The 20,718-nt window shown below is 36.5% G+C and overlaps 1 protein-coding gene across 6 annotated transcripts in view; it reads right to left on the reverse strand.

Moving 5' to 3' along the window:
- Positions 1–982: 982 nt before the first annotated feature.
- The window catches only part of LOC131155781 (phospholipid--sterol O-acyltransferase), an 85,868-nt gene continuing 66,132 nt past the window's right edge, over positions 983–20,718 (reverse strand). For 3 of the 6 annotated variants that reach the window (XR_009136898.1, XR_009136894.1, XR_009136895.1), the window contains exon 17: positions 983–1,288. The gene's annotated coding sequence lies outside the window, so the exon portion shown is untranslated. Of the gene's footprint in view, positions 1,289–1,970; positions 5,704–20,718 lie in introns of those variants that run through there. The other 3 variants (XR_009136899.1, XR_009136896.1, XR_009136897.1) reach the window with 1 other exon arrangement.

Here is a 20,718-nt window from a genome sequence, read left to right on the forward strand (position 1 = left end):
CATAATAAATATATCTAAATTAAAAATATGATTATATGTCCGTTAACATTATAAAATGATATCATACTAAAAATATCCATCCAAAGTTAATTTACTTTTTTTTTCAATTAATGTTAAATATCATCCAAACCATATCAGGAAAGACGCCTAAATGGTTTACCATACATGCACATGCATTAAAGCGCACATTGATTGGACTTCCATGAATGTTAATACTCAGTTCAAACCTAAAAAAAAAAATTTATGGTCCATACATTTTGACATGTTTCTTCACCTAGCATGTAAATTTTGGAGTCCACCGTTTGCGATTGTTTCTTTCTCTTATGCTTACTGCAATAGATGACCAAGGGAAAGGAAAGCAAATAACGGGAAGGTATTTCTTTGTAGGTTAGGATGACTGCACCAGAGGCTAATCCCCAAGAAGCAAATTATGAGTGATTTTTGGAAAATTGTAGAATGAAGGCTGTACAGAGATATGAGTAATCTGGAAGAATGGATGCTGCACGCAATGTGACAAAGGAATGGCTTCAAGCAGAACTGAAACTACCACCATTGCTCATTCACATGATGCACCAAGAGACTTCATTAAAGGGAGCGGAAGGCAAGAAAGGCTTCTCATCTATGTAATTATATAACTTCCATCTGCCTTCTCATGTCAGTTTCTGGGTGCTGCTCAGACTCCGTCGAGATGTTGGCTCAAACTGTTGCAATGTATAATGTGATTCTTTCCGAATTGACATTCTCTTTCTCCTTACTTGGCACCAATCAAACAATCAACTATACACTTGAAATTGTGAACAACTTACCGTCTGTTCAAATTAGGGGGAAAAATCAACATCCCCTGCTTCGTATGCTTGATGTGTTTCGACTTATCCAAGAAGACGAAAAAATAAAAGAAAACACAGAGACACGCACACATGACGCTTCTCAACAAGCTTAAAATAAAAAGAATACAAAGAAAAATAAAATTAAAGAAGAAAACTTTACACAGAAAATATCCACTTTCCTGTATTAATAATAATGAAATAAAGGTCGGTACTCATAATTAACTCACAAACTTCAAGGGTAAGGACATAAGTAACAAGGAACTCCGAATTAATCTGTCACTCTAGTTGGATTTCTCACTTCAATAAATCCAACGTCAAATGATACAAATATTAGGATACATGAATATTATGTATCATCATCGACTTGGGAAGACTTCCCAAAGCATGACCATGCTAAAAAGTTGAACAAAATTGCAGCATCGCTTAATTATTTGTCGTAGTCAACACAAAAATCTTTTCTCCTATAACAGACATTACAGCAAATAGAAACTTCCAGTTAGCAAGACAATTGAAGGATAAATCGTGTAAAATTTTAATCATGTACATGTAACAGATATACATCTACTGTTTTTGGAAGTGAACTCACATTGAAATATGAAGCAAAGACACCAAAATAGGGCATAGTGTTGATACAACACACAAGAAACATGACATGATGCAATCAGTAAATAAATAAAACACACAAACCTCCTTTAAAGCTTACAAACCTCCTTAACACATTCAAAACTGACAGCGCCTACCCTTAACATCTAATATAATGGCTGGCACTTATATATCCCTTTTACCAATTGATTCCTTATAACCATGTGATATTTTTGCCTTGAAAATGAATTGGACCCCCTAAATAGTAAGTGGAAGATGCCCTAGTGCCAAAAGGAGAAGATCACAGTATTTTGGATGCTTTATAACAAGAAATTCGAATACAAGAAATACAAAGCTGACCAGTCCAAAAGCATACATGAAGAAAATAATGCAAACTTGTGAATATATTTGCTACGCTGTTCATTTCTCTAAATCCTTTTACAATCTAAATGTTTAAAAAAAAAAGCAACACATCAGTTGACTTATTTTCACAAGATGATCAACTATTGAAGATGGTTGCAAGTATCATTATGTTCAAATGTCAAAGAAGGTTCGGTATTGTTTTTGGAATGCTAAAGGGGATTGTAACTTTTTAACAAACTTTATAGGAAGTCAGTGTATTTTACCCTAGTAAATAATATATTAAGAATAAAACCAAAAATTCGCACATCACCAAAATTTGTGCTTTTCTTCTGTATGTGTGCAAGTCTTGTCAGGATTATCATTGCTTCTACCCAAAAAAAAAAAGGTAGTAGATTTTTGTAAGGGCTAAGTTCTTATCAAGTGCGTGCGAGTTATTTCAGACCCTTGAAGCATCTGCGTATGCCTCCAAAAGTCAAGACTTTGTGGAGTGTATGTGCGAAGTCTTGACAGGGTTATCATTGCTTATCAAAACAGTTGTGGGCTTTGATGAGAGATAAGTACCACATTGAGTGTACATTGAATTATTTCAAGCCATTAATGTGTCACAATATGCCTCCACATGTTAGAGCCTCTTCTAGTGTAAGTCTAAATGGAATTATCTTTGCTTTTTCAACAAGTAAAAATATATATAAAAAATTTACAATTAGTAGTTTGTATGAAAAATATATCTTGAAATTTTTACATTTATCAAACACTGGACATAACACACACACACACACACACACAAAATATAAGTATACATGATGGAAGTGTATCCCAAGACTGTCAAATGTTAGACACAGACACAACACCATTATAACAGTGCACCAAAAGTCATCTATATTTTTTCCAAATGCTACGTCAAACATACATGGAATAATTTCTCCAAAGAGGTCTCGACTCAAACCTAACTTTTTATATGGGGTTTTGTCCTAAAACATGGGTTAAGAATCAACGACATCTCAGCAGGGTCAAAGCAAACTTACAACTAAATTCAAGAGAAAATCTCCCCCAGAAAAATCAATCATTTGAAAAAGAAACAACTGTAGTTCACAATGACATTTTATTCCATAAAACTCCAATGGCTTACAGGTGTATGTTTCCTAAAGCTTGTCTTTTCTGCAATAAATCTAACTGGCCACACACAAATAGGACAAAGTAAAATGAGAATAAAAAGAGGGATAAATGCATAAGATGCATGAGGGAAAAAATCGTAACGAAGGGAAATACTTAAATGGTTGTGAGAGTTTCTTGATTGCATTAGCCTCAAAAAGAGAACTTGTAAAGCTACATTGAATCCAAAAGTTGGTGTTCTCCTGTTCTCATTATTGATTCTCAAATGTTGTAGAGTCATGGTTCTGTGCATGCTTTTATTATTTTTGTTCGTTTTCGCCGCATAGTCTTGCAAAAATGATTGTTTTGCAATGATATCTGCTCACTAACAAGCGAATTAAGACACTTCTCTTCAAGCCAAAAAGAGGAAACACTCTTGAGGGAGGTAAGCACCGTTCTACCCCTCATATGCCCCGTTCCCTACGCGTTTTTGGGGGCTTCAGGAACATGGCTATGAGTAGAACAGCACTTCCCTCCCGATAAAAAGAAGAGAACTAGTGCTACGTTCCTTAGGAAGAGTAGCGCTATGTCTGTTCCAATACGAACACTTGGGTCCGGAGAAGCTACGTCGGCCCCCCTTGGGAGAAGGGGCAAATTATTCATTTAGGAAAGATCTGATACCAGGTAACAGCGAGCTAGCTGTTGGTGCTATAGTCAGTCTGTGGTCAGCATACTTTAGAGTCGGTAGCTCTTCTTGCTCAAGTGGAAGTGGAATCAGTTTCATTTGGCTCTAGACTATGATTTGATAGAGAACAATTTAGCACATCTTCGATTTCCTGGTATGAAAGTTGTTACGTTGCTGTAATTAATGCATACAAAAGCTAGATATTTCTTGGTTTTGATTTGGCTTTCATGTTGTATAATGGTTATGCGTGGAATGGTTGAGTTTGTATGGTTATGGTTATACAATGATTAACTATGCTTTTCATTAATTTTCCTTCATGCATTGGATGGCCTTGCATTGGCACCCACATGATTGATCATGGGGTACTAAAGCTGTTCCATGCCTTTGCCACAATTGAACCTTAGCAGTAGTCCAACAATTCTTGCTTCAACATCAATGGGGCACTAAACTTGTTCCATGCCTCGCCAAATTTGAACCATAGGACTACGCGAGGATTCATGCTTCTCTATGAATATTGATTGTGATTTTGGGCTGGTAGCCTCCATGCGTTATTAGGGGACATTCATGCATCGACTAGAAGGCATTAAATCAGTATTTGACAGCTGCCATTGGAGAAATAACATGAATAATTGGAAAATTCCAGCACCTTATCAATATTGGGTTACTCGGGGTCAGTTTGGTATCCTTTTTGTTTTTTTATTTTTTTTATTTTTGTTTTCATTTCTGTACAGTGAAGAAACTATTATGAAAACACATTTATTTACATTTCCATTTTTATTGTCGGTTTTCAGCTATTTTCAAAAAAACTTAAAACTTGATTTTATGGTTTTCTACTGTTTTGGCACCTTGTTGCCGACATATTTTAATATTAAAAATTAACTTCTTTTTTTTATTAAATCATTCATTTTATAAATAATTTTTAATTAAAATAAAATAAAAATGATCATATGAATTTAAAATATAAAAATTTTCATAAAACTACAAAAAATTTAAAAATGATAAAGTCATCTATAAAATATTTTTTACTATTTTTCAATTGTTATGTACAATAAGGATGTTCTTGTAAAGTGTTTTGAAATATAATAATTAAGTAAAATAATTACAACAATTTTTATTTTTATTTTAGTAGTTTTAATTTGTATTATATTGTGCTTCTTTTTAAATTTTAATCATATCTTTTAAATTGTTATTTGATTCAAGGACAAAAATGAGCATTTGTTTAATAAAGTTATTTAATTTATTTTAGTTTTAGAAATATAAGTTTCTAGTTTTTAGTTTTCATTTCTAATTTTCGTTATAATTTTTTACATTGATACCAAACAGCCCCTCATGGTTTTGCTTAGTTTCTAGTCACCAGCAGCTGGAAGCCACCATGATAGTGGTGACCCATGGGTAACTTTGGCCCCACCATGTGTAATAGCCAAAAATGAGTAGCACCGCACTTGTGGCAGTAATTATCATTCTCAACTTGGCATGATGTCAAGCTTAGGGCATCAGACATGTTCCATGTAAATTAATTTTGGAAATTAAAATTTATTTTATGATATTTTTTATTAATATTTTTCAGTAAAATAAATATTTTGTTTCCATAAAAATCAGTTTTGATTTGGAAAATGTTTCCAATTTTTTTAATACTTGAATTGGTGGTCAAATTAAACTATTTACCTATTTTGAATAGTAAACTACGACAATTTTAAGATATTGCTTCCAATTGTTGGAAATTTTTAGGAAGTGTATTTTGCTGGAGTATTTGATTCTAATTTTTTTAAATAGAAAAAGAACTTCATTCACAGAAAAGAGAGAAAGTTACAAAGAGTAGAGGATAAGATATCCTCCAAAAAACAAACAAAAACAGAGTCACGTTAGAACCCCTCTCCAATCCTTCAAAAGATCAATCAACAAAATTCCCTGAAAAAATTCCCAAAAGCCCAAAAGGAAGCAAGTAAAATAGTTCATCCCTTAATAGATGTAAGGGAGGAGTTTTTCCATTAAAAATTTTTGCATTCCTTTCATTCCACAAGGTCCAAAAAAGGGCAAAAACAGATCATCTCCGTAAGACAATGCTTCTCTTACTCCTCCTAATACCATTATACCATTGCTACACCAACAAGAAAGCATCAACTGTCCATTGCAGCACCAATGCCTCATCAAAAACTGCGAATAGATAAGACCAAAGCAACTTAGCCACTACAAAGGAGAAATATAAGGGGGCATCAGTTTCACTTGCCCAAACACATAATACAAATATACAGACTGATAACCTTATAAGGCTTCCTCATCTGCAATAAATCAATGGCATTAAGCCTATTAAAAGCCAATGTCCACATAAAGCCCTAATCTTGAAAAGGGTCCTTAGCCTTCCAAATAAAGTCATTGAAGGAAAAATAATGAGGGTTAGTCTTTTCAACAATTCAAAAAGAAAAGATTTCATGGAAAAAGAACTAGAAGACTTGCCAATCCAAATCTTGAATCATTCCCCATTTGAAGAACAAAACTCTAGCAATAAAATGACCACATCGTCAACCTCTCTCTCTCTTGAGAGATCCCAAGATAGAGAGCACCCCTCCAAAGAATAAAAAACATTAATTGGAGCATTATGCATAGGAAACATTCTAAACAAACGAGGGACCAAAGATTCCAACGAAACTTCACCCACCCCAATAAAAAAGGGCAGCCCAATGCATGAAGCTCCCACGTATGCAAGGTCCAGGGAAGGAGCGAACAGCAATGGATCTATAGTACGCAGTCTTACCTTGCTTTTTGCAAGAGGCTGTTTCCATGCCTCAAACTCGTGACCACCAAGTCACACAACAACTCTATGTTGTACCAAGGCTCCCCTTCACTTCATCCACACAAATGTCCTCCCAAAATTGAATAAGATTCCTATTCCCAACTCAAAATTGGGAAAGAGGATAAACAAAGTGAGCATCCTCTGAAATAAACTTCCAAGGACTGCATGAGAAGCATTATCACTGCCTCTAGTATCCTAACCTTTCCAAAGCAAACCATGCATGCTTTTAAGAAGCATATGGCATAAGGAATCAACTTCGAGGGAGGACCTCCAAAACCATTTTCCAACCAAAGAAATGTTATCAGAAACCAAATTCTTGAGGCCCAAACCCCCTTCAAATTTGGGCCTTCTAGCCATACCCAACTAACATGATGAAATCTCTTCTCCTCCCCGATACTCAACTACAAAAAGTCTCTCATAAGCCTCTCTAGTGCAATAGAAACCCTCTAGGGAACTCCAAAAAAGGAGAGAAAGTAAATCAGACTATTAGAAAAAGTTGCATTGATGAGAGTACTATGACCCCCTAACAATAAATGACCCCTCTTCCAACCCTCTAGCCTACTACCCACTCTCTTCACCAACAAATCCCAAAAAGTAGAAGAATTAGGATTTCTGACAAGAGGAAGATCCAAGTAAGTAGAGACCAGTCTAAAATAATATAACAAGCCAAAGCAGCAAAAACCTATAATGCTCATACTCCTGTACTGGAAACCCCACTTTTAGACATGTTGATCTTCAATTACCTCAAATATTATAAGGCTAAAACTTTTTAGTATTTCATAACATCATCTCCGAGAAAAAGAAGGGTAGTGTCAGCAAACTGAAGAAGGGGTACTACAACCACCTCCCAAAAACCTTACGACCCCAAATCACATCAAAGCCTTGAGTATGGCTAAGCATACAACTCAAACACATCACCTACTAGATTGAAAAGAAAAGGGGAGACACAATCCCCTTGTCTCAACCCTATGAGGCATTAAACCATTCTCTCAATTGGCCATTCACTATGACAGACATAGTCATCGTGGATAAGCACCACTGTGTCCATCACCTCCAAACCCATTCAAACCACTTCTCAACATCACTTGGTCCAAAAAACCCAAGCTCACCATATCATAAGCTTTTTCAAAGTTGGTTTGAATAAAAAATCCATCCTTTCACTCCTCACATCCTCCACCACATCACTGAAAACCAAAACAATATCTAAAAAAAATTTGTCTATCCTTAGTGAAGGCAAACTATTCAAATGTAACCGTATCTCTTAACACCTCTCTCAACCTATAGAAAACCTTAGCTAAGATGTTGTGAACTAACCAAGGTAATCAAAAAAATGCCTTTCACTTTCTTAGAGCACACCTTCTTAGGAACAAAGGCAATCAGGTAGAATTAACACACTTCTCCACCATCCCACTCTGATGAAACTTGTGAAAGTACTCCATAATATATTCTTGAATCACTTCCCAGCTATCCTAAAGGAAAGCCACAAGGGCCTAGAGCCATATCTCTCTCCATATCAAGAACAAACCGCCTAACTTCCACTATATCAAACACTCTCTCCAACCAAACAAAAATGTCCTCATTGATAGAACACCAATTGAAGTCCTCTAAAATCAACATGTGTGCACAACTCTAAATATACAATCTCCTACAAAAATTAGTAATTGCCTCCCCAAATTGTTTGGAGTTGCGCATCACACCTCCTCGATTCTAATTCCAATTCCTTAGTCTATTCCTCCCCGCATTAATCACCCTATGGAACAACTAGGAATTATAATCCCCCTCCTTCACCCACTTCGTACTAAACTTTTGTTTTCCATCTAATATCTTCGAAAAAAAAAAGGATCAAATCCAAGTCATTACTAAGGTTAATCCTTCCAACGTATCCTCATCACCAACCAAACCACACTCCCCTCATCTATGGTCAAACAACCATTTGAAGACAAGAAAGTTGACCTCCTCAGCATCACCGAATATCAAAAAGGAAGATCTCTATCTTCCTGGAGGTAGAGGAAGTCACTTGGCTCCTTGATGCCTAGGAAGATTCCTAGAGTTGCAGGAAGGAGAGGCTCTTAACTTCATTGCTTCACCACACGAGTAAAGAGAAAACCTTGACGCCCCAACTCAAGAAGAATAAGTTCCTTTCTCTAATGGATATCAATGTGGGATGTTAATGATACTTAGCCTTTCTTAGAGGGGTTTGAACTGAAGGGATGGAGCAAAATCTCCTCTACTATGGTAGAGTTGGGAAGATGAGTGATCCCTAACCAGAAATCAATCTCCAAGGCTTCATTGACGAAGGACTCCTTGATCAATTCAATGAAGTTACCCTCTCTCCTCGAATAGCATCATCGCTAACTCCCTCAGAGGTCTCATGTCCCTATCCCTATGGTGGTAGCAGCATCAGCCCCACTCTCAAGTTGTACAGAGGTTTTTGAAGCAAAGGTTGGAGAGTGGAGAATGTGAGTGAAGCCATGCAATTTTTCATGCATGTTGTTCAGTGGGGGAGCATAAAGGTCAGATGACCTCAAATGATCCTTTTCTTGGAATTTCTGGCCAAGTCTCTTTGCCCCACGCTTTTTCTGGCTTCGTGGGCCTAGAGGCGAGCGCCTCCATTCGGGCCCCTCTAACAATATCTAGGGAGATTTTCTGTTTGGACTCTCCTCGTCTCAGTTCGTGTCCCCTGGCCCTAGGCAGCCCAATTCCTTTGTCCCCTTCTCATCTTATGAAAGCCCAACTAGAGCCAAAAAGGCTCAGGTCTTTTTTGGGACTTCTACTCCTCTGCAAACTCATCTCAAGAAGGCTAACAAATCTTGTTGGAAAAATTGGAGGAAGAGTGCCTAGTGTTAATTCCAGTTTCCTTTTCGTGCTCCGCTGACATGAAGAACTTGGAAGACAGCCCTCCCTCTCCTAGTATTGAAGAGCCTAAAGGGCTGGACATTGATAGTAACGTTTTCAAGGAGCAGGTGTTTGACCGGGTTCGTTGCAAAATGAAGTTAATTAGCAAGACAATTGGAGCATATTTTGAAGGCTTTAAAGATAGCATCATGTGTTTATTTGAAGAAATACAGAAGGGAATGATAGGAAGGAAAAGCTGCATTTAGAAAACCTTAGGGCAGCAGCAAGAAGCTAGAATCTTTAAAGATGTACTATTCTGGCTATTATTTGGTGCATTTGATTGGGAAGAAATGCTAGAATCTTTAAAGATGTTGCCACATGGCCCACATCCAGTAATATGCTTTGGAGCAGAGTGGTCTTCCTGGCATCCCTTTGGTGCTTGGCAAATGGATTCTTTTGGCATGTTTCTTTGGAAGACATGCAGCAGGATTGGTTGGCTTTACTCTATTGATTTCTCTTGTATTTACTTTCTTTTTTGTTTAGCTGCTTTTCTTTTTGGGATATCTTGTTCTTCCTGGTTTTTTCTTTTTTCTTTTTCATTGTAATGCTTCTTTCTTCCTTTAATATGATTCTTTGTTTATCAAAAAAAAAAAGTGCTCTTAATAATAAGAGATGAAATGATTCAGGGCCCTGAAAGAATTCACCCATGGATTTGGGGTCTTGGCGAATTAAAAAGCATGTAGGTCCTTTATAAGCCATCTTGGCCACTCCAATGGAAGGAGGATGGAAAATTCCTCATAAGAAAATACATTCTTGTTGATTAAAATACTAAAGTTCCCCACAAAAAATTTGTAAAAATAACTGTGGAGAAAGATTTTGAAATATAAAAAACATTGCAGAAATCTAATCGGATACTCGCTGGAATCCATTGTCAGAAGTTCTCAGCAGGCCTTATATCTTCTGGTCCTAGAATATTTTTGGAGAATTTGAGTCTAAATTGGTTCAACCTTTTTGTATGTGTGCGCGCGCATGTGTGGAAAAGGTTAAGAACCATATATTAAACAAGCTGGAATAGGCACAAGCCTTCCAACAGTTGGAATCATCAACAACTGAAAAACTTACAAAAGATAACTAGTTAAAACTTGCAGTCAGACACCAACAGAGTAGATGGATTCAGCAGGCCATTTAAGGATCAATCATCCTATGCAAACAGATTCTGGTATCACAGACAACTTGGGCGGCAATAGAATCAGGGACAACATTTTTATCCTCTAAGATGAAGTCATTTCTTTCTTTCCATGAGTAGCGTATAGAAGCAGCCATATCATCGTACTTTTTTCTCATGCTTATTGTTACCCATAGCAGCTAACAACCTCAGATTATTATCCCAAGTTGTTAAAATCCCTTGAAGATTTAAATTTGAGTAAGCTTTTTGGTAAGCTTGTCTTAAGGCTGGACATTCCAAAAACAGGTGGTCCCTGGTTTCAGGACAAGAATCACCAATTGTACAGAGAATCAGAACTCCTAGTCCTACCCCATTTTACAACTCTATCCATAGTGCTGAGTCTATTTTGAATAGCAAGCCAGGCCACAAAACAGTGGCGGGGGATGCTGTGTTTAGACCACAGAACTTTAGCCCAAGTAACAGGGCTGTTCCTTACTCTGATACTTTCCCAAGCAGAGCGATAATTACAATATTGCCCATTATTGGGTATTTTTATTCAACGTGATTAGGTGATGTTGATTAAATGGATGATTATGGACTAAATACTAACAAGAATAAGATAATTATTTGTTTATTCATGGGTTGGAATCATTAAGCAGGGTTTGCATGCCTTGCCTTTCCCTTGAATTCTAAAAGTCTTCTATCTCCCTCCTTATGTAAACTGTCCTCAGTCTAGCACCAGCCACCAAGGTTTTTCTTATACTTAAAAGAGTAATATACATAGCATAGGTTAGTTTATTAGAACTCTTTTAGGAAGATGCTATATGGAGGATGCTTGCAATAAATACATGTGGATGTGAAGAATTTATAAAATCCCGAACTTCTGGAATTTAATAAATAGTGCACCTGCAACTTCGGCCAAATAGTGCACCAATGAGGAAGAGTGAGCTAGTTACAATGAGGGGAGTAAAAGGGAAAGAGATAGACCTAAACTAACTTGGAATAAGATAATGAGTAAGGATTTAATATCCATAAATTTGTCGTAGGAAATTGCCCATGATCGTGTGAACTGGTGAAAAAGGATTTATGTAGCTGATCCTACCTAGTGTGACTTAAGGCTTGGTTTGTTGTTGTTGTTGTACCACTCCATAAACCTACATTCGATTCAATGGCTCAAGTTGAATCTTCATGGAAATTCATAATCATATAACTACATATTAATGCTACATTTGGTTCAGGGAATGTCTATTCCTAGGAATAGATAGTTATAATAGTATAGTTACAATTAGTTATACACAAAATTATGTTGGTAACATAAACTAAATAACAAAGTGAAACTTTTTACGACTCCATAACAAGGAATAGATATTCCCAAATTTCACCACGTGAATATCTATTTGTTTCTTATTACATATTGAATGAAATAATAAGGAATATAGGAGGAATAGCTATTCCCTCTATTCCCAAATTTCTTATTGTCTTCCATCTTATTCCAAGGAATAACTATTCTGCAAACCAAACGTAACCTAAATATTTAATTAATGGGGCCATTGTCATAAAAAACAGTTGTCAGTCCAAATATAAATACAACATTACGCTTACAGCCAGTAGATTTTATGAGAAAACATTCTTCAAAAGGGAATAGTGGAGAATAACTTTTAAATGGACTAACATCCATAATTTTGGTGAGTTGTTTTTTATATCTTGCATGCAGTCAAGTAGGCATTCATAACAGATGAGACTGAAGCCTTCAAATTTCCTTTGCTTTAGAAGGATGTTAAGTTCTAACAAAAGGGTACTATGAAAAGTGCTACTACGGTCTTTCACCATCTTAGGGTATTTAGGATTTTCTACATGAGTGTATTGGTTGCAGAAATGAGGGATTCAAAAATTAAAAAATTTTAATTCCAAGCTTTTACCAGAGTTCTAAAGAGTGTTTGCCCATTGATTCACGTACCACCCACTTCTCAAAAGCCAGACTTGATCCGTGAAACCAGTTGAGACTCATCTCAATTTGTCTCACAAAGCAACCAACCCAAAATTTTATTAGATCAAGGTTCTATCAGAACCCAATTCTGATACTTTGTATGGTGCCATCTTCTCACAATCAATATCATCTCAAGGTCCCCTAAAACCCTTACCATCCAAGACTAGATCCCATCTCAAAGGTTCTTTAAGTCAAACCAACAACCCCCTTGGTACAACCAACCAAGTAAACATCCAAGCTCAAAACCAATAGTCGTTTCCAAAGTGCATCTCCACCCCGGAGTCTTACAAAACACAACTCTAGAGATGGATCCCCACCCTGGAGTCTCTTCACAAACAATCAATCTCAACATCATGGAGTTTTCCATATATAGCAAACCAACCAAGCTCAAATCTAACAAGTTGATCCAAATGCAAGTCCCCACTGAAGGAGTCTCACGACCACAACTCCAAGGATGAGTCCAACCCAAGCTCAAATCTAACAAATCATTCCAAAAGCGAGTCCCCACCCAAGGAGTCTCACGAACACAACTCCAAGGCTGAGTCCGCCCAAAGGAAACTCCCGAAACATGACTGAACTCAGTGTCCAGGGTTTGCAACCCAAGTCCTCATGAGATAACCAACATATCCCAAATACCAGCATTCTAAATTTAACCATCCTTCCAAAATCCAACCACAGGATTAATATGAGAACTCTGTCAAGTCCTCAAGTCTCAAGCTGAAGTCATACCACTGATGATAATTTTCAATATCAAAACCAATCTTCCAAGTCCTAAAACATAAAAATATCAAACCCAACTCAAAGTTCAATGATTCATGATATCTTGTCCTCTAACAAAACGAATCTCAACCACAGTCCATCATGGTTATCCAAATCAAAGCTCATCAATCTCCAATATTTTTTTCTCTGAAAAAGCCAATCTCAACCACAGTCCGTTGTGGCTACTACTCTAACATGTCTACTCTCTGAGTCGAACTCAAACTTTTGACTGAAATGGAGTCCCCTGGCTTAATTGTTGCACAAACCTACACAACAACAACAAATAAGAACAACCCTCTAGCCACAACGACACATGTGCTCGCTAACAACATGGCCCAAATGCCCTATGGTAGTTCTCATTACGAGGCCCTCTAGCCCTAACGCCACATGTGCCCATTGGCAACATCGCTCAAATGCTCTCCAACAATACTTATGACAATGTCCTTTGGAAAACTCATCCCAATGCCCTCTGGCATGGATCCTCAATTAAGGCATCAAATGTAAGTTCCGCAAATACGCTTCTGTCAATTCTACAATAGCGGTCTCCAACTGCATTCGCTCCCTCTAGAACATATTATACGCACATATGGGTTCCAAAAAAGTCCAATTAGCAACATTCGTGGTTCCTTTCTATGCAATACCCCACCAGGTAAACGTCACCACTATGACCAACACCAAACCGCACTCATGGCTCGAGGATATTGGTCTAAGGTGCTCACAACTCGTTCTTCCCCATAGATCAAAGAATGTTACCTCTCTTTAAGTGTACAAACTTATTACGTTGTGCAAAGACAACCCTTGGACAAACTCCATTGGTTGTCCACTTCCATCAAATCGATGAGTATCACCTCTGGCTATGGAATGAGGACACCACATTATCTAAACGGATAAACCATCCAAGCTCGAATGCGAGCCACAATATGACAACTCCCAACATGTGGCAACCATACGAGCTCCAGTGCCAACCACAATAGGACAAATCCCAAAGTGTGGCAACCATCCCTACTCTAGTGCCAACCACAATAGGGCAAATCCCAATGTAGCAACCATCTCAGGTCCAGTGCCGACTACAATAGGACAAATCCCAAAGTGTGACTATACTACTCACCTTAAGGGCACTAGGTATTCTTAGTTTTTTTCCCATCCATCAACCCTTATCACTTATTAAGGGTATAGGGAACCATAAAATAACCCGACATTCGCAAGATATTCACTGAAGGTCAACTTTCATTACCTTTCCCGCAACGAGTTACATGACAAGAGGGGAGCATGAGATAAGAACCTACTCAAAGATAACTTGCTCCTTCCTCCACCCAATGTCACAAACAGAATACCCAAAATTGAGTTGATGTTAATAGTTCCCATGTCATTCCTTATTCAAGATTGAGAGATCTGCTCTTATACAAACTATTACAGACGTGGAGTTCTCAATGGCCAAAAGGAATCACACTTGCCAAAATCCTCCCAAAATGTCAAGGAGTCACGCCTGTGCGATGACAAGACTACACCAAGTTTAGCCCAGCCATACTCATCCTTATTCAAGGAAACACGCAAGTGACCAACCTAGTGGTCAAGTCTTATGCTCAACAGCCCTTGAACCAACTAAGGTCATCACTAAGGAATCTGGATTCCAATGATAAGAGAAATAATTCACATTCCACCAGTACTAAGGGTAACTCTCATCCCCTCAACACAACTGGGTTTTAAATGATACCACCCAATTGTATAGCCAACGGCTGAAGGATGTACATCCAAAACTTCAGGATGAGAGTACTCGCGCGATCCCATTCCCAAATGGATCGTCCATAAGGCTTCCAATCCCACACAAAAGCCCAAGTCAACCCTCGAGGGATATCAAGAGCTTGCCCCTAAGCGCTCGTCAGGGTTGCTCACTTAATACCCATCAAGATAGCAAGAGAGGTAGGACGCACACCTAGTGAATCCCCCACGAATCATTCTCCAAAGTATTCTCGGTCACATATGAGTAACCATTAGGGATCTAATGATTATACATCTTAGATTCAAGAACACTACAATCAGATACCCGTCAAGATAGTGGGGGAGGTAGGACACACACTTAGTGAACCTCCAAGAATCATTCTCCGAAGTATTCTCGATCACATACGAGTAGCCATCAGGGATCCAATGATCATACATCTTATATTCGAGAACACTACAATCTAAACCATCTGGATCAACCACAACGTCACCAAGACATATCAAAACCATCCCCGTGACAATAGCACAATCACATCCCAGTTAACCAACCATACCTCCAACTCAATAATCATACACCAAAACCATGTGTTAGGGTCACAGAACTCTAAGACCATAACACAAGGCATAAGCCTTATAAGAATCTTATATTTTAGTTGTCAAAATATGTAAGTCAATTACATATATTTTTAAAACAAAAAACTAAGAAAATTATAAATAAAATTAAAAAACATCAAACATACATTGAAAACTACTTGTTGGCCATTCAAGAAGTATGAACTTGAATTCATTAAGTAAAATAGTAAACCATGCCCAAGGATAGGTATAACATTACAAAGTTCAAATTATTTTTATGATATAAAATTCAACTCAATTATTTTGGAATGTTGAGGTTTGATAGTTTAAGAGATTAACTCATATTAGGGTGTTCCTTTCTAATAAACAAGTTAAAATCTTCTAGCCAAATCTAGCTCTAGATTTAGACATCTAAAAACGTGTAAGCCTTAATTAAAAAAGCACAAAAGGTGTGTCTGTCATGTAAACGTGTAAGCTTCATTGAGCCTTATACAACATTGCTAAAACTAATCGGAATCCCATCCCACCCCCACCCAAAGAGATTGTTCATACCGTAATTCCATTTTATTGAGTATAAGATTTTATAAAATAAAGGGGGTAACATTTAGATTTAAAGACCCAAACAATGTTTCATGGAAAAATAAAGTAACTAACTCAATCTATTTTCATCACGAAGGGAAGTCTTAACCCTATTATAAGATACTTGACTCCAACCATTTAGTTTTGGAAAGATTTCCTATGCCTTAGATAGTCCCATACTTGATAACTTGCCAAAAGAGAGACCTATAGATGAGATGCTAGATGGTACTTTCAAAGACTAATAAGCTCCAAAGGCAACATGATAACATGGAGATCTCATATGCCATTTTGATTAATCTACAAGAGTTGTATAGTGAACAAAGTTGCGCAACTAGGTTTGATGCAACAAAGAAACTCTTCAAGCTAGGATACCAAAGTGATCATCTATCCATGAAAACAAGTTAATACTACATTTAGCAGTTGTGCAAAGGCTTGGGGACAATAGATGTCGAGCTATCACAAATTTGAACTTAAATTCATCTAGGTTGTGATGTATTATCATATGAACAAGTTAGACCGCTTCTAGATTTCTTGAACATGCTAAACACAATTGAGGGACGTGAGGAAAGGAAAGGGATATGCCTCTGTAATTTTGGGGTCCTTTACTTCTAAAGGCAAATGGTCCAATGAGAAGGACAAGTAGCACATCAAATCCAACGGAGGGATCATGAAGGGAAATGCCAATGGTAAAGGGAAATGTATTCACTTGAATAAGGATGGATATTAGAAGAGTAAGGACTTACATGTATATATTTGTTCCATATTGAAACCAACCTTTTAGTCAGTTTTATTTCTACTTGGGCATTGGACTCAAGCCATAATTCCTCACATATGCAATTCATTGTAGAAACTATGGGGAAGAAAAATGGGGAATAAAGGAGATGTCACCCTTATGAGTGGGAATGTAACAAGCTTTGGCATGTTAGCTCTCGGAAATATCATTGTCATCTAATTTAGTTTTAGAATTAAAAGATTGTTTGTCCCAATTGTTATCGAGAACATTATTTCTATTTCAACTTAATCTTAAAATATATATTTTTATTTTTTGTTTTTTATTTTTTTAGATTTGATAAACCATCCATTTCAGTTCTTTGAATGAGATTCATTATCATAGTCATTCTTAGATGGTTTTCATTTCTTAAACACCAATGACAAGTTAGCTTCTTTAGAACAGAAGGAGGATGCCCACAAGTCTAAAAGGCCAAGAGAAGAGATTAATCCTACTTATATGTAGCACCCAAGACTTGGGCATATTAGTGACCATAGGATCAACAAGTTGGTGAAGAATGGATATGATATCCATCTATCTTTTGAGTCCTAACCAAGGTCTAAAATTTCAGACTAATATTTTAAGTCTTGGTATGGAAAATTTTATGGCCATTTCAATTTTTAAAATCTAGTTTTTAAAAGCGATGAAAATTAGCAGTAAAACATGGAACCCTTTTTATAAGAAAAGAAGACATAAAAAAGAAAGAAAAGCTAAATCTTAGGCAAGGATATGAAATCCTCAAAAATTAAAATTTAAAATTAATATAAATAAATAAAACTAACAAAAATTAACCAAGAAAACCTCTCTTTAAACCCTTTTTTATTGTAATTCACCAAACACTTCGAACTTGTTGGTTCCCTCTCACCTTTCTTCACCTTACTTTTACCAACATTTAGCCGAATTTCATTTCCTCTAGAATCTAACAACCAGAAGTACAACTTATCCATCAAATGCTATGCTTCAAGATCTTCCAAAATCTCCTTCATAGGGGTGGGCAAAATTCCATCCTCATGCATTTGCTTCTCAAACATTCCATTCCCTCTAATCCATCCATTAGAGAGCGCATATGATTAATCCCTAAGTAAATCAAATGAGTCAAAAACAAACCCATATTGTTCCCAAGTCCAATTCAAAAGCAAACACCCATCACAATCAAGATCACTAAGGTTACATTTGGTTTGTGTAATAGCTATTCCTTGGAGCAAGATGGAATACAATGAGAAATTTGGGAATAGAAGCAATAGCTATTCCTTGTATATCCATATTATTTCACCCAACATATAATAAGAAAGAGATAGACATTCCCATAGAGAAACTTGGAAATAGTTATTCCTTGTCTATTCCTCATTATGGATTCATAAAAAGTTTCATATTGTTATTTGTGTATGGTAACAACATATATTTTTATATAACTACACTAACTATAACTAATCTATTCCTAGGATTAGGCATTCCATGAATCAAACATCATCTAAGAACTTCACTTTCACTATTTGATACATGCCCCCATTTCTTCTTTTCCTTGCCATTGCTAACACTCTCGCTTGTATCAACCTTCTAAACATATAAAGTTCCCACTATATATAAATTTCCTGTTCTCTCTCCTTAGAATTTTTCTCACTAACCCACTAGAATTACCTTGCTTCTCTTCAAACTTTTTCTTTATTTCGACACCCATCTGCACTATCTTCTGAAAAGCATCAACCTCTTGGCTCCTAAACTTATTTGAGTTAACTTCCTTAACACTACCAACACAACATTTTTCCCTTGAATCTTGCCCACACTCACCCACACAAGCATTTTGGTTCTTTCTGAACCATCACATTCCACCCCTTGGCACTAAAGAAACCCTAACTCATTGATTTTGAAGAGGGCTTATTCCAAGCAACACAAATCTAACCTTCACAACCTTTTCTAATTGCAGATCAAAGGATTTCCCTTCCATCTAGACAGTCCGATGAGATCCATCTTCTCTCATGGCGGACAACAACAATGGTTAAAGTTGTCAAACAAAACCCAAAAGAAACCAAGGGCTTCGAGAGCGGGGAAGAAAGAGAGAGCGAGTGTCCATTTTTCCTTATGATGTTAGTTAATTGCACATTTCAAATCCATGTAATGTTTTTACAGGACTTTAGAAATTGTACATAGTATGCTACATTTCAAATTAAAATATTGTAAATAAAATATATCAATAATAGATTGGCATGCATGTTGTGTATAAGGTGCAATATCTCTAATACAATAATCATATTGAACATATTAAATTAAAATAAACAATATTCATCAATAAGTAAAATATCAATTACCTTACTGAATTTGCAACTAATTTAAACATAAAAGGTTGAATAAAGTGTTATAAGTAATATCTAAGCTGAATTCTGCATAAAATTTTAAAAGTTTGAAAGGTAGCATTCACATCCTTCTTATAATAATGTTCTGCTTCAAAAAATTTATTTTTAAAAAAGAACATTCATGAAGAGATAAATTTCAATTTTGGAATTTTCAATCTCAATTTTCAATCTCAAGGAAATTTTGTTCCATGGACAATTTTTGTGATGAAATGAGGATGCTAAAATGGATGAATGGTATAACTATAAAAAGATATATTAAGTAATGAACATGTTTGTGGTAGATAAGCACTGCAACTATAGAAGATATGACAAGAGAATGGCAACTAAGATGGTGGGGCACTTGCAACATAGGCCAAATAATGCACTAGTGAAGAGAAGAAAACATATCCTTCAACTTTTCTACAGCCAACTTCTTCCCTTCAAAAAGCTCTCCTATTCACCTCCCTCTAAATGACTCAGAAAACACAAATGGGGCACTAAAACACACTCTCCTTCAAAAACCTTATTAACTCCCAAGAAAGAAGGTAGAAATACTACGTCGCATCACTTGAGAAAGAAGGTGCAATAGCCATCAGTGAACAAAAAACATTAAGATAGCTTCACAAGTGATCACGAGAGGAATTCATTCTCTCCCTAGCACCATCATAATTACTTTTATTCATGCTTGGTTAACGTTGACTAGCCACTGCTCATTCTATGGGATGATGCATTCCAGCAACATGTTACCTTATTAATCATCAACCTACTTCATTATTTCAAAACCATACTCTTTTGTGATGTTTCCATCTAAAACCCCTTTCCTCTCAAGTTATATACATTTGGTTCTATTTGTTATATTCATAATCTTATTACTAGTTTAGATAAACTTGATCTTCAGCCTTTAAGTGTGTATTTTTGGGCTATTGCTGTACTCAAAAAAAGTACAATTGTTCTCATCCGCTCTACTGTCATTATTTTGTAAGTAAAGATGTCATCTTCTTTGAATCCTCTCCATAGTTTTCCTTTCAAGCACCCTCCTTTTATTTGTCCTCGTCCATTCTTCTTCTTGCCATTCCTCCTCTTGATTCTATTGTGCAGGGAAATTCTAAGCCTCTAACTACAAAATCATACAAGCATAGGAGTACACTCCAGTCTGTGCCTTCATTAACAACAAACTTGTATAATGTCATCACCAATCACGTGTTTTGATGACCAATAACTTGTAAAAATGATCAATATGGTTTATTAAATTCCGCTTCGAATTTTAAAAGCTTGTAATGTTTTTGAAAGGTAATACTTAAGTGTAATAAATTGCCCAAGCAATTCACAACTAGTCTAGGGGCATAATAACCTGTAGTGGACAGTAACAGCATGTAACAGACCATAACGATCATTACAGCACCTTATCCGACTGTATCAGATGATACAAAGTGTGACTCTTCACACTTATGAGATATTGTACCACAATGGCTTTCATTAGGCACCAATACCATTACTAACAGGGGTAACAGAGAATTTTAAAATGATGGCAAGAAGCAACGGTTGGAGGACATCTATGGATGAAGAGATTTAAACCCTCCATCGAAGTCATACATAGGAATCCTTTTCTTTCTGAAAAGAAAGTTGATGATTGCCAATGATATGAAATTAAATTCCTATCTA

This window comes from Malania oleifera, chromosome 5 (genome assembly GCF_029873635.1).
Source record: "Malania oleifera isolate guangnan ecotype guangnan chromosome 5, ASM2987363v1, whole genome shotgun sequence".
Taxonomy (NCBI): Eukaryota; Viridiplantae; Streptophyta; class Magnoliopsida; order Santalales; family Ximeniaceae; genus Malania; species Malania oleifera.